The sequence below is a fragment of the Sus scrofa genome, chromosome 17, assembly GCF_054392235.1.
Source record: "Sus scrofa isolate SSC_HxYL_T2T_F1_AM1 chromosome 17, Sscrofa_HxYL_maternal_Yorkshire_Landrace_v2.0, whole genome shotgun sequence".
NCBI lineage: Eukaryota > Metazoa > Chordata > Mammalia > Artiodactyla > Suidae > Sus > Sus scrofa.
In genome coordinates, this window is record NC_139399.1 from 67,810,896 (window position 1) to 67,820,375 (window position 9,480).

General features: G+C 54.0%; 2 long non-coding RNA genes across 3 annotated transcripts; one reads left to right on the forward strand and one right to left on the reverse strand.

Moving 5' to 3' along the window:
• Positions 1-663: 663 nt before the first annotated feature.
• Positions 664-3,469, forward strand: LOC146395414 (uncharacterized). Of its 2 annotated transcripts, none has more exons than XR_014832658.1 (2): positions 664-1,108; positions 1,229-3,469. It is a non-coding gene; the product is annotated as an uncharacterized LOC146395414 (long non-coding RNA). The 2 variants fall into 2 exon arrangements; XR_014832659.1 differs by having other exon boundaries at positions 2,799-3,469.
• Positions 2,703-8,921, reverse strand: LOC110257428 (uncharacterized). The gene is made up of 2 exons (XR_014832657.1): positions 8,414-8,921; positions 2,703-7,522 (listed from the first exon to the last, which is right to left on the reverse strand). It is a non-coding gene; the product is annotated as an uncharacterized LOC110257428 (long non-coding RNA).
• Positions 8,922-9,480: the final 559 nt, after the last annotated feature.

The following is a 9,480-nucleotide window of genomic DNA, read 5'->3' on the forward strand; positions in this document are numbered from 1 at the left end:
TACCTGGTGGTGGTCCCGTGAGGGCCAGTGGCTTTCATGTGGGAGGGTCAGGGGTCCCGTCTTAGGCAGGCCCAGCTTTGCTCCTGGTGCAGAGACAAGAATAGGTCAGGCTGGGTTTTTTAAATACACAGAGTAAAAGCATTTCTTGGCCCCATTTCTTCTTGCCAAAAAGCAAGTGTGCATATTCCAGAGGGTGAGATGGGGAGTTTGATTCTCGGTGTGTGAATACATATAAACTAGACTAACGCTAATGACAATAACAGTAATAACCGCTCACTGAGCTCGCGTTATATGCTAGGCATGTTCCAAGCGCTTTGGCCGCACGCTGCCATTTGGTCCTCTCAGCGGTCCTGAAGCTGTCCCCACTTTGATCCCGTCACACATGCCTTTGTGTGTGCACGCAAGCACGTGTGCATGTGCGTGTGCACGCGTGCGGGTGTGGAAGGCCTGAGCTGTGTGGGGAGGGGGAATCCCAAACGGAGGAGGAGCCTGTGACGTGCGGCTGCTCCTGGAAGTGGGAGCGGGGGCCACGCTGATGAAGCTGGGAGAAACGGGTTCCAAATCCACCTTTACTTTCAGTTCTCCGTGTGACCTCAGGCAAGTCACATGACCTCCCTGAGCTTTGCTCTTTGACATTTTTTGAGAACAGTGCGTGGGCCGCTCAGCGTAAGGAACAGTCACCAGGTGAACACAGATGTGACCATGACTGGCGCTCGGATAAAAAGCAAGCACGCAGCCCTCTCGCAGAGGCCGGCTCCCTCCCCAGGCACACCCCCACCAGCGGTGGTCACTCCCTGAGTCTGTCTGCCTGTTAACTGGGAAGGATGTGTGCTGTCATTAGCGACGATAAAGTGACAAGGGGGACGTGGTGACCCCCGCTTGGTGCCCAGCGCCTCCTGTGATCTATTTCGTGGATCCCCCAGTAGCGGGATGAGAGTGGTCCTGTCACCTGCTCCACGTTGCTGGTGAGGAGAGTCGGGTTTTAGGTGGAAGTGGAGGCTGCGCACTGGCTGTGGGACCTGGACACAGTGACGAGCCTGAGGATCCCTGCGGCTCCCAGCTATTCCTGGAGTTTAGTCTTTCTCCTGCTGCCTCTCCCTCCGCCCAGGTACATTCCTCTTGTGCTCGGCAGCCGGTGGCTGGGACTGTTGGGTTGTAGGGGGTCAAAGGGTCAGGCTGCTGGGTAACTTGTCCAGTATTTGATTATTTCCATTTCGATTTTCCCAAGAATCATGCGGCCCCATGAAAAAGCCAGCTTAAGTGGTCAATTATTCAACAGAAGGGCAGAAAGCTCTGTTTGCACTGAACCTAAGAAGGTGGGGCAAAGGTAACTTATTAATAAAAGGAATTCCACCACTTTCCTCATCCTGCGCTTGGAGAGTCACGGAATCTACTCTGAGAGAAGCCATCAAGTTTAAGCCCCTATTTACTTCCTAATCATGCAGAATAAAAGCTACATCCCTTAAAATACACGAGACAGCTAAACATAATCTTTGCTTTCCCCGGTATCGTCTAAGGGATCCAGATGTTACTGTAATAACCACTCCGTAAACACACCAAACACCCAGCTGTAGGACAGACTTCTCAGCATTCTTAGGCTCCTCCCGGGCTTGGGTCCTGATTGCTGCTCAGTGTCTCCATAGACCCTGTGGGTAGGCAGGCAGGGGGCTGTGGGCACAGCCACACATCAGAAGAGAGACCGGAGGGAAATACCAACCAAATGCAAGTGGGATTAAAGCCGGGACCCTCCTGAAGCTCGTCTGTGGTCAAGGTCAAACCTGAGGGGTGTGGCTGTAGAAGAGGATGAGTCTAGCAGATTGAAAAGCGTTCAATGCAAACTTCCTTAGGTGCCACAATGTCATTAGCTCCATGAACGCCAGTGAGAGTGACAGCAGCTGGAATTCACCAGGGGCTGACTACACCGTGTTGAACCCTCTGCTCTGTGAGGTGGCTCATGTCACAGAGTGTTTTGTCTTTTTTTTTTTTTGCCATTTCTAGGGCCACTTCTATGGCATATGGAGGTTCCCAGGCTAGGGGTTGAATAGGAGCCGCAGCTGGTGGCCTACACCACAGCCACGGCAATGCTAGATCCAAGCCACATCTGCGACCTATACCACAGCTCACGGCAACGCCGGATCCTTAACCCACTGAGCGAGGCCAGGGGTGGAACCCACATCCTCGGGTATGCTAGTCGGATTCATTTCCACTGTGCCATGACGGGACCTCCCAGACTGAGATTTAAAAAGTGAAGTGGGAGTTCCTGCCTGTTGTGGCTCAGCAGTAATGAACTTGACTAGCACCCATGAGAATGTGGGTTCGATCCCCGGCCTCACCCAGTGGGTTAAGGATCTGGCATTGCTCTGAGCTATGGTGTAGTTCGCAGACGCGGCTCGGATCCCGAGTTGCTGTGGCTGTGGCATAGGTCATTAGCTACAGCTCTGATTCGACCCTTAGCCTGGGCACCTCCATATGCTGGGCGTGCGGCCCTAAAAAGACAAAATAAATAAATAAAAAAGAGGTGAAGTAATTGCCCCTTATACTTGTCCTTGTATAAGTAGGTGGGAAGGTGGAATTTGAGGAAAGCCTGGTTCTACTATTTCACGTGTTTCCATCTGCTTCAAGCTGGCCTTTCATCTTCCAAAACAGGTTCAGCAGAGCTCCTAATTTTGTAAAATAGAGTTGGTTTTAGAGTTCAACAAATGATTGCATTGTAATGTTTATTCTTTTTGTTGTGCGGATCGCTGCGTGTGGACAAAATGATACCTGCTCACCGGCTGTAAACATTTGGGACAACATAGGGCGCAAAGTCAGATTGCTACCGCCCCATCCCAATCCCTTCCGGACCTGCCCCATTCCATCCCCCAACGGGTCCCCTGACGCAGGATACTCCAAAGTGCTCCGAGCCGAAGGGGCTCCGCTGCCATCCCAGCTGGAAGCTCTCGGAGGCTCACGATGTGCGCGCTCACAGGAAAGGATCTGAGATGTCCTGTGGTAGACGCACCTTTTGTCTTGATGCCATCTCATGCTCCGGATCCAGCTTGTCCACGGAATGCCTTATCCCGTAATGAGGGTTCGCGTGCCTTCCAGAGAGCAAATGCTGGCAAGGCTGCGGCACATGCTGTCCTCACGAGACCTGCGCCCAGCCGACAGGTATTGATCAGGTAGAGACTCTGGGCCGGGCGCCGCTGGGCTCTGCAGGCTCAGGGCTGAAGGAGGCAAAGCCCTGATCCCACAGTGCCCACTTTTTATGCTGAGCTTCTCCAACAACACAGCCTTGTTTTCTACAAATTATGATCGTTTTTGTCTCCCAGTGTCCATGACTGTTTTCATCTTCTTGTCTAATTGCTTGATCACTTTTGGAACTATGTTACACAAGAGCAGGGATAAAAGACACTCCTAACTCTGTGGCTCTAATGGAATGCTTGTGGCATTTTTACAATAAATTCTGATGGTAATTTTTGGATTGAAATGTGTGTTGTCTTTATAAGGAGGTGTCCACCACTTCCATTTCAAGGATCAGAAGTGGATACTAAATTTCATGAAATATCTTTATGGCTTGTAAGAAATGGCTGCATGATGTTTTCCCTTGTCCTATTAATTTGGCTGAAGTATTTTTAAAAGTTTCCCAAAAGGAACAGTTCCTGGATTGTGCAGATTATCATGGTATGTTGTTTGCTTTATTTGCTATCTCTTGGTTCAAACTTTGGCAGAGACCTTGAAGTACCTTTCCTGCGATAATCTATGCCAGCTGTGGCTTCCAGGTTATGCAGGGCTTCATAAAATAGTCAAGTGATTTCTGTCTTTCTTGATGCCCTGGAATTGCTGAAATAGTGTAGGGATAATCAGTTCCTTGAAGATCTGAGAAAATAAGACTCTGGCAAGCAGCAATGTATGCCCTGCTAATGACGCTGTAAACTGTTTCAGCCACTTTGGAAAGTGATTTGTTAATATCTAGTTAAGTTGAAAACATTGATAGCGTAGAATCCCACACCACCACACCTCTATCTGCACCCCTGGAGAAGCTCTCTCACACAAGGAGAGAGATGCCAGCATGTTCACTGCAGCACTATTTTGGTTAACGAATTGAAAATGACCTAAATGGTCTAACAGGGGACTGGATAAGGTAACTTATGCGATAGATCAATCTGTGGCAGCTGAAGCGATAAGAGTAAGATCTCCCCTGTCAACCTGGAAAGTTCTCAGAAACAAAATATGAGGGGGAGGGAGAAGAAACAGAATAAGAACATGCCTATTTTAATACAATTGGCATATAAATAACACAGGAAACAATACTATATATGATTTTTGGATGCCCATATATTATCAACAGTACAAAAGAGAAGGATATTCACACTTTTAAGAATCTGGCTTTCAGAGTTCCCTTGCGGCACAGCAGGTTAAAGATCTGGCCTTGTTACTGCTGTGGCTCGGGTGGCTGCTCTGGCTTGGGTTTGATCCCTGGCCCAGGAACTTCCACATGCTGTGGATATAGAAAAAAAATCAGTTTCCGCTGGGGAGGGAAGGAGAGGAACAGAAATGGTACTTGAAATGTCTTGGTATTATTTTAGTCACTAAATCTAAAAGGTCTGCTGTAAATACAGAACCACCATGCCACCTCCTAAAGCTGAGCAGTAAGACATGGGTGTTTGTTATACTAACCACACTTCATTTAAGGCCTTACCTCATCCTGTGGCCTTTATTAATTTTGACCTGGTTTCTCCATTAAGGGCTAAGGGGAGGGGGTCTTTCAAAGTCACCTGTTATGTCTCTTTGCAGTTCTCCCATTTATGCTTTTTTCGAAACTGGAGACGGGGGCCGGGCATGATGACTGTTACTCTCTGGGGACCTTGACCTGGATAACCCAGTGCCCACAGCAGGTGTGCCATAAGCGACGGACCAGGGCCTCCTCCTCAGCATCGCCACCGCAGCTCTAGAGCTTCTCCCAGCTTCTCTGCACCACCTGCCCGGGATGAAGCCCTTGGCCTGTGGTCAGGTCCAGGCTTAGGCGGAAGCAGCACCCTGTGAGGAGTCATACGCAGACCCCTGCACTTGCTGGCACCCTGTACGCCACTTGCTGCTCTGCCGACTTGCAATGCTGATTCCCAGGTTACTCGTCGGGGCTGTCCCACCGGGTTACCGGCAATAAGGGCGAGCACCTTTGCCCCCTCGTCCGTTCTGCCTGTGGAACCAGCCCACACAGCGTTTCTCCTTCTCCTGGGCAGCCCGCGGCCCACGCCCCGGCCTTCCCAGCTTCTCTGTGAGCTGACGTGACGTGTGTCCCTGGCAGCCTCTCACTGTGCTCCAGTTCTGACTGCAGCGAGTGGACTTCTGTCAGCAGGTACGGCATGGAGGGTGTTCCTGTCCGCTGATTTCAGGGGAGGCCAAGCTCACTTGTCTATTCGTGGATTCCTCAGGTCAGAGGCTTCAACCGAGAGTGATGGTACTCGCCTCCCAGGGACATTTGGCCATGTCTGGGGACATTTTTGGTTGTCACGCCTGTCTTGGGGGGTGAGGACTGTGCCCCGGCATCTGGCGGGGAGGGACCTGGATGCTGCTAAACACCCCACAAAGTATAGAGAGGACAGCTCCCACCCCAACAAAGAATTATCCTGTTCCCACTGTGACCGGTAACGAGGCTAAGGCACCTTGCTTTAGGTCAGTGAGCCCTTTACCCAGGTCTGCCCCATTTTACCTGATGGCCTTAGCTGTGAAGAAACGACATGTGTTTCAACCTCAAGTCCATATGGTTTCATTCAACATGCACTGGGCACCCACTGCTGTACTGGCTGACCTTCCATCTATCCTACAACTTTGCATATGGAGGTTCCCCAGCTAGGGGTCAAATTGGAAGTGCAGCTGGCGGCCTACACCACAGCCACATCAGCACCAGATTCAAGCCGCATCTGCAATCTACACCACAGCTCACAGCAACACCAGATCCTTAACCCACAGAGCGAGGCCAGGGATCGAACCTACATCTTCACGCATACTAGTCAGGTCATAACCCACTGAGCCACCACGGGAATGCCAATCCTATAACTTTGTTGGTGTGCACAGTACAAAACACAAAATATTGACCTGAAGGCAGAAAATGGGTGTGAATCTCTTATGTCATCTTCTTCTGGGCATTCGCTTACCAAAACTTTGCTAAGCGCCTACAAGGCACCAGATCCAGAGCCCGGCTGTGCCCTCCCAGTGCTCACAGTCCAGTGGGAACACAGGCCGCACACAAGTACGCAGGGAGTAATGACGGCATGGTTTAGGATGGCGGTGCTGCACCGGAAGGAAGGAAGGTTCACAGGCAGGCGGCCTGAGAGTCCCAGGGCTGCAACAGGTCAGCACAGACACCAGACACCGACTCCCGCATGGTCTGGAGGCTGGCTCTCTGAACCGGGTGCGGGCGGCGCAGGGCTCTTCCGCAGGCTGTACGGGAGGGGCTCTGCTCACCTCTCCGGCCTCCCCGGCATGCCTGGGCTGTGGCTGCCTCCCCGGGTCAGGGGCTCAGCATCACGGGGCTCCTCTGTGTCTGTCTCTCCTCTTCTGTCTCTTATAAGGACACTTGGCATTGGACTGGGAGCCAGCCTGGAACACCCAGAGTGATCTCATCTCAAGATCACTAACTTGATTACATCTGCAGAGACAAGAGCCTTTTCTTCCCAAACAGGGTCACACTTACAGGTTCTGGGGGTTGGGATGTGAACATCTCTCTCTAAAGGCCACCATTCAACCCACTACAAATCCGCATAATTTCCCCCAGAAGCCCCAGCTGATTTCCTGTTTAGATCCCTAACCAGCAACAGGAGACACTGGATGAGTTCAGGCAGGATGCACTCACCACCCCCTCAGCACACTGGTGCTCAAACAGGAACGGAATTCTAACCCCAAGAGAAGGCAGGCGACAGCTGGACAGACAATCAGCAGGCTCTGCCACTGTAACCTGCACCCACCTCTCCAGTCCCAGACCTGCCAAACGTCACCCTCTCCCCGGCTCTTTATTTCCCCTAACACAGAGGAGGCTCTGAAGCTGAGTGTGCGGCAGAACCACCTGCACCGCTTGGGTCTTGGGTCCACAGACTGCATTTCTGACAAGCTCCAGGTGACGGGATGCTGCTGGTCCCAGCACCACACCTGAGAGTCACTGGCTGAAACATGCTTCCTGATGCCGACTTCTCGGCCTCTCACCCTCCAATGCCCGCCCCCCCGCCAGCCCCCAGCTGAGCCTCCCCCCAGAGCCTCCTGGTCCTGCCTCCCCCCTCTTCCTACTCCTGGAGTCTCCCCTCTGGCCTCACTCGGATGCTGGGTCTTGCAGCCAAGGGCAGTGTCACCTCCCTTGCCCGCATCTGGCACACGCCCCCACGCGGATGGCACTCCTCCCAGGTCTTCCTCCTTGGGGCAGCTCCTCAGCACTGGGGCAGCTCCTGCATCCGTGGACTCTGAGCTCGAGGCCGCCTGCACTCAACTGGTGCTCGGCAGGGGGACCCCAGCGAGGCCGTTCAACCGCCACGGGCCTCAGTTTTCTCATCTGCAAAAGGGGCACAATGCCACGCGCCCTGCCCTCGGGAGCATCAGCTGAGATAAAGGCAGGTGGGGTGCTCGTGGCATGTAGAAGTGGACGGGGAATGGGCACTCTTGTTAGGAAAGTGTCCTCTCCTGGGACAAGGCGCGTCAGACGTGTGTCGTCCCCACCCCCGGCCCCCGGCCCCCGGCCCCCAGCTGAGGCTGGCTTTCACCATCAGGCAGAGCTTCTGCAGCTGGGGTGTTCATCCCGGGGTGCGGGGCTGAGGCAGGCCAAGCCAAGCCATGGCACGAGCCTGCTGTGCTGCCTGGGAGCACAGGTCTCCTCCAGGGCAGGGGGCCAGTTCACTTTTGGAAACCAGAAGGCAGATGCAGTCGCATTACACAGCAGAGAGAAAAATGTTCCTAAGGTTTAAGGTACAATGGGCAGGTTTTTCATGATCCTGGGGCGGGGGCCCTGCCCCCACAGGGGCTGTTCCTCTGCTGCCAGTGGCCCCGGGGCACCTCCCAGGCACCCTGTGCAGAGCTGCACCCAGGCCCGGGGCTCAGGCCTGGGAGAGGGGGACAGACTCGTGAAGCTGCTTTCCAAGCCCTTCTCTCACCCGAACACAGATGCCTTTGCAAGCCCTGCACCCCCAGGCCTTCTTTCCCAGGGTTCGGGCCCTGGGGGCAGGGCAGCAGGCGCCAGGCAGCTGACCCTGGCGGCAAAGGCCTTGTGCTGTTCCAGGCCAGAATGACCCAGCCTCTGCCTCCTGGCCTTTGGCCCTGGGACCAGGCCAGTCAGTCCTGTCTGCTCCTGCTGGGGGTGACTGGGTTTAATCAAACAACCGCATGTCTGGGAGAGCTCCCTGGCTCCCTGGCTCCCATAGGCCTCACCCCTGCCCTGCCTTGTACTCACTCCGGGGCTACATTCATCCAACTTCAGTCCATTTCGGATGAGCTGCACTGAGGGCTCTGGTCCAATCACGCAGCCCCATGTCTTGGAGAATGTCTGGTCCGCGCACAGCAGCTCTGCTGGCTCCACGTGGCCATGGCCTTGCTGCACTGAGCGGTTTCGGGTCCCGTGTGGCGGGAGGGCCGGGCTGGCTCCCTTCTCCTCGCACTGCTCTGTCCATTCACAGCTGGCAACAATCTCCTGGCCCCGTCCACGTCACTGCCCCTGACCTGTGGGGTGGCTGGCGGCGCGGGGGAAGGGCTGGCTCCCCAGGCACTGTTTTCAGAAACAGTATCTTTCAGCACTTGAAGGGCCAGCATCGTAGGTTTAAGAACTGCCACCAAAGTCTCCAAGGCAGGACTTGTCAACCCTCTGCTGTTCATGGGGGGCTGGGTCATTTCTTTTGGGGGGCTGCCCCATGCACTCTAGGGTGTTCAGCAGCATCTGCTGATTCTGCTAGACGCAGCAGTAGCTCCCCCTCCGTGTGAGAACCCAGAATGCCTGCAGACATCGCCATGTGTCCCTGGAAGTCCAAACTTCCCCAGTTGAGACTCACTCAGAGACAGTGAAGTGCCAGACAGCGAAGCTGGGCCAGACCTTTCAGTGGGCCAAGATTCCATGGTCATCCCAAGAGCTGCCTTCGGATCTTGGGTAGAGGAAGAAGGCTTTTCAAATCCCTGCTGACCCCCAAACACCTCAGACACAGGCTGCATCCACCCCAGGCCCACCCTTGGCTGCCCAGAGGCCACTGGGCAGAATAGGCCTCTCCTGACCTCCGAGTCTCTGCGTGGAGCCTCTCTTGGCATGATTCCCATTGCGGGGTCCAGAGACGGCCCCCCCGTCCCTCATTCCCACGCTCCCACCGCCACGTCTCATAGCTCCTCTGCGAGCTCAGAGGCCCTTGGCTGCAGGGTCAAAGCGTTCACTTAAAAGCGGGTGATGGATCTCCGCAAATGCTCCTCTCTTCTGTTGGCTGGAAGCGCTGATATTACTGTCCTCCTTTTACTGGTGTTTATTTTTCAAGTTATTCA